The 5,468-nt window shown below is 43.0% G+C and overlaps 1 pseudogene; it reads right to left on the bottom strand.

The window, feature by feature from the left end:
* Positions 1-865: 865 nt before the first annotated feature.
* LOC147463284 (uncharacterized) lies at positions 866-1,488 on the bottom strand (annotated as a pseudogene).
* Positions 1,489-5,468: the final 3,980 nt, after the last annotated feature.

Genomic DNA, 5,468 nt, shown 5'->3' with positions numbered 1-5,468 from the left:
CTATCAAATAGCTAACTCATAGTTGTACCTAATACAGCTATTGGTTACTAATACAACCTACTACTAATTACAAACTATTTGACAGCTTACCACTAATTACAAGCTATTGACAGCTATTGGTTACTAATATAATTTACTACGAATACAGCTATTTGACAGCCTACTGGCTACTAATAAAGCTTACTACTAATACTTTTGGTTACTAATACAGCTTTTCCTTCCTTTGGAGCTTGAGTAACCAGAATTGGGAACATACCTATTGGAGTAACTTTTTCTTCTGCCACAGACGTTGTCTTTGCACCAAACATCTTCTTCTCCGAAGCAGGGATCTCTATGCTGCATATCGGTGCCAAGCAGGAATCGCTCAGCGTGGAAAAAGTTGTGAAACAAAAATTGTGATAGGGGTGTTGGCAAGGTAGCATGCAAACACCCACAGTATTTTATCCTAAAGATCCCCAGAGGTAGTGCACGGCTCGTCAATAAATATAATGCCTCGACGTACATTTGACATGATTGGAGGTGATGGAGAGAATACAGGTGCTTTTCCTTGTTGCAATTGTAAAATTGCACTGCCAAAAAAAGCCTCCTACTTTTTGAGTCTCGCCAAGAGCACATTCTTTTGTTGCAGCCTCTCCTGATCGGACAAAAAAATTCTGCAAAACTGTTCAAACACAATATAAGAGAAACAATGGTATCTTCTTGGTGTTTGCAAATCAACCTGTATGGCTGCAACATCGTTTTTTTTAGATGTGCCAGCCTCTGTGACACCAAGAACACCGAGAACTTGCAAGTTAGCACTGATCACAGCTTGCAACATCATCACCCTCTCCAACGGCACATTGCCACTAGCCTCAAGCGTAGCTAATTATTCTCGTGCTTCCCATAACTGTTTCAAGAAAGTGTGTCCCTTTGACTGAACTTGCACTTCCACTTGTGCTTGCTGCATTTCTTCAGAAATCTGCCATATTTCACTCTCAAGCTGCCTAACTTTAGCTTGTACATCAAACCGCATGATATGTGCCAGCTCTACATCCCAACTATTTGATGTATCCACACTCGCCTTTGATGATTGAGCTACCAATACTTACTTGCACCCTTTTTTCCCATCATTCATGTGCGTCATTACTCTAGACATCTTGTTGGAGAGCCCTTGTTTATGTGCCCCTAGTCGAGTAACTGAGTTCTCAGCCACAACAGCCCAAGCTACCCGATATTTGGACTTGTCAAGAGACAAGTCCGCCCTCTGGTACTTTTCAAATGCAAATGCTTTGCCAAACCAGGTAGCACACTCACCGTTTATAGGTAACTCCTGGTAAACCATCTGATACAGCATCATGAATTTATCATAAAGCTGTGACCGTATGGTTTGAAGCTTCACCTTCTGCCCTTTGGTTTGTAGCACCGTGAGCACGGACAACCAGTCTTTCTCTATAACATCCATCAAGTGTGGGTTGTCAACCCCGTCCAGGCTGAGGTTGTAGACTTCATGGAAGTCTTGTCTTGACATGCAAAGTTTTATATGCTGGATTCTAGTAAATGGAGGTGGATTCCACCTGAAATATACATATAAAACCAGTTTTATAATTAAATGACCCATCAAAATAACATTTTTAATCATCATTTCACCACAAGAAGTAACTAAAAACATATACAATCTCCTAAGAGGAAGGATTTTTGCACCAATAACAAATCCTAATGCTGAAACAAGACTCTCTATGTGTAGGTATGTGTGTGTGTGTGTGTGTTCCTATCAATGTCCATGGATATGCATCATGGAGCAAAATGAAACAAAAAAAGAAACAAACAATGGTCATGGTTGGGTGGTGCAGCTATCGGGACATGAAGCACCTTGTAATGGTGACAAGGAAAAAAGCAAGCAAAACATGTCCAATCAAAGGTGGCAAGCTTGAGACTAATCTACCCTGTTTTAAACATGCAATACTTTCAGTTGTGCATGTGTGTGTGTGTGTGTGTGTGTGTGTGTGTGACATAGAAAGAGAGAGAGGATGGAAAATATTGACCACCCTACCTCAGAGAGCGAGAGAGGACCTGAGAGACATGCTACCCTTCTGTTGCGTGGCTTGTTGCTGCCTGTTGCTTGAGATGAAGAGAAGCTACATGAATGCCCTGAGTGTGCTGCCTGTGCTCAACACCCACGCAAGTACGATCTTTTGGGACCTCTCTCGCACGTACGAGATTTGGTGTTTTTTTCAAGTATTTTTTGAATCCAAAAATTTCAAAGGGGCTAACAGCTAATGACATAGTTAAGTGGCTATTAAAACACAGCTTTAGAACCATAAAAGTGTACCACGCAGTCATGCTTCCATCCTGCTACAATGTTCAGGATAGCAAAAGAACCAAAGTGGGGAAAGCTTATTGTGGATTATATAGAGCAAGGAGTCTTGCTAGAGAACTTGAGCAGAGCTAGACTATGCTCAATCCAACATGAAGCAGAAAACTATGTTATTGTAGAAAATCACCTTTATCAAAGAGGGATAGATGAAAAATTGAAAGTTTGTGCAACAGAGTATGAGTACCTTCTGATACTTGAACAAGCACACACCGGTCCAATCGGAGAACAATTTTTCTATGACAAAACAACAAAATCGATACTCCTTATAGCAATTTGGTGGCCTACTCTACTAATGGATGCAGATTACTGTGTGAAGCGATGATGGTTGCCAACAAATGAAGGTACCAATGCAACATGATGAAATTCCATAGCACGGGTTTATTCCAAATGGGAAATAGACTTTTCTTGGCCTATATTGCCATCGTCATATCAGACGCATGCTCAATACATTATTGTGGTGTTGGACGGATACGCCGCGACGGACGTCAACACAGTGAGAACTCGCCTAACAAGATTTGTCCAGCTAAGGACGAAGATCGACCCACAGGCGCGTGGAAGCAAGCATAGGGTGTCAACCTACACTCGATCGACTCCTAACTAATTCCTACAGAGGTCCTGGCCCAATGTCTAAGTCATAGCCTTTCAGAGTGCATAAGAGGAAACTTCCTACAATGCTTTCTAGAGCCGAACACCCATCAAACAATCTCGAAACACCATAGAACTTGAAGGAGACCCTACTAACACCAATAGGTCGCTCTCCCTAAAGTCTATGAACCAAAACCCCAACCCAAAAACCCGGTGCAATATCACGTAGGATGTCTGGCCAAAATTTACAGGTCTTCGTTTCCGAAATCTAAAGTTCCTAATGTGTACTCAATGCGAATGCGTGGATATGCTACAATGCAAAATTGGACAACGTATGCTTACCAAATCACCAGATGAAGCTCGTAGACGGAGCTTGCAAAACCAAACCGTACGCGCGTAATGTAGGTATCGGTGCGTAGCTCTCGTAGGGGGAAACGCGTTTCACTTCTCCGCACTCCATTCCGACCACCGGTGCACACGTAGTGTCAAGATGAAGCTCACACTCTCTCTCGTACACAGTACGCTCACTCATAGACTTCCAAACTTTTTTAAAATCAAAAAGGGTTTTTTATTAAGGTCAAAAAGTGGTATAAATACCTTACAATTCTCAAACCCTAAAGTTCCAAGTTAACCATCTACTCAATCTAAATGTCAAAACTGGGATACAATCTGGAAACTTCTGTAAGCCCCAATATTTAGAAGGTGAAATGTCGGGTTTTCTCAATGAATGAATAATTACAAAAAATAATAATCTGTCGAGACGTCATTTTCCGTAGGGTGTGTCCAGCTTCTAACAGTCCCCCCCTCCTTGCTCATGCCATCCCCGACATGGCTATTGAGCTGCTTCTTATCTTATGGTTTCTCGCATGTTGAGCAGCGACTCGTATCTTGCATTTAAATCCAGTAGTGTTGGGCCGAATATATCAGTGTTGATGGTGAAGAAGCCGTGTAGAAAGCTTCTTCAAAGTCCTGGAAGTGATAGGATGGCACAAACATGATCCTTTGATACAATGCATGTATCACCTCCTTGGAAGGCTGACTAGACAGATCGTATGCACATCTGTAAGTATCTTGAAAGAAGAAGATATTGTCTGTCGCCTAGCCTGGTTTGAACATCTCGAAGACTGCCAAAAAGATTTTGTAGATCTTCCTCATCATTATGCAAGAAAGTTCAGGTGAGCCAGTGAACAATTTGATGGTGCCCGTTAGGGTTTTCACCATGTATTGAACACTTAGCTTCGGATACATGGTGTATTGCAGCTTCGGATAGTTTAGCCAAGTGGGTTGGCTTCTTTGTAGTAGCTCCTAAGCCTTCCACATCCACATCCTTGGTAGAGAGCAGTAGCTTAGGTTATCTCTAATGATTTTGGGTGCCTCTACCAAATGGATTAGGTATTGTTGGTACTTCGTCAGCCCTGCCTTTCTCCACCTGGGCTGGGAGTCGACTATGAACTTTGCCCCTTCAGGCTGGGAGATATCTATTTTGTAGAGTGGCACTGTTGGCTCTTCTTTGATTCTCTTTTTGATGGTGGCGGCTTCGTACTTTAGCAAAGGATATGGGAGAGAGGGCTGTAGCCATTCACGTTGAAGGTTGCTGGCGTCTATCTTCTGAATGGTCATGGATTTAAAAACCCTCTGCTCCCATTCCAAGGCTTCCTTGGCCGTTTCTTTGATTTCTGTTTCTATGGCCTTGTGCAGCTTCTCTTCCTCTTCTTGGGTTAGATCTTGTGGCTCTTGAGAGGGTCCTACTAGGATTTTCTCTTTCATGGGTGTGTCCACAGGATCTGCCACATTCTCTAGGTCTATTCCTTATATGGGTGCTGGCCATGTGCTTGCCTTCTCTTCTGCCTGCTGGCCTCTCAGCTCTTCTATCTGCTTTTGGAGTGTCTATTTCTGTGCTTCAGCTTACTCTCCCTTTTCCAGGACGAGATTGCTCAAATCGGCGTTTATCTTCTCCGCCTCCTCGAGATTTCTCTTGATATTTTCTAGCTCATCTTGCATTGCCTTCTGCTCTTCTTCCATGCGTGTTTGCATAACCCTTCTTCCATCATCAACCTTTGCTTCTTCTCTAAGGTCAACTCTTTCTGGAGATCTTTCATTTGTTCTTCATAGATCTGGCTCTCTGAAGTGGTGTGAGTCGAGCTAGTAGCTCTAACTCTGGCAGGAGATGCTCGTAGCCGCTGGATGGTTTGGTCTTTGACTTTAAGCTGGTCCTTGAGCTCAAGGACCTCATCTTGGCTAGCCTCCTGCTCTATTTATGCCTTCTCCTTGGCATTCCGCATTGCTTCAACTTCCTTGGACTCCTCAGCAAGTTGTAGGGTTAGGTTATCCCTTTCCCTCTCTGCATCTGTCAATGAATTGCTGAGTTGTCTATATTGCTCTTCGGCTCCTTGCAGCCTTTGAGCTACTTCCTGATTTTCTCTTTCCATTTCATGGCATCTTTGCAATGCCTTTGCCAGACTGGCTTGCAGTTTTGCTTCTCTCTCTATCTGCCTTTGGCTTTGTTTTTGTAACGTGTCAACTTCAAGCT

This window comes from Adiantum capillus-veneris, chromosome 2 (genome assembly GCF_014529385.1).
Source record: "Adiantum capillus-veneris isolate H3 chromosome 2, ASM1452938v2, whole genome shotgun sequence".
NCBI lineage: Eukaryota > Viridiplantae > Streptophyta > Polypodiopsida > Polypodiales > Pteridaceae > Adiantum > Adiantum capillus-veneris.
The sequence above is the reverse complement of the archived record's forward strand: the minus strand, read 5'-3'. Positions and strand labels throughout refer to the sequence as shown.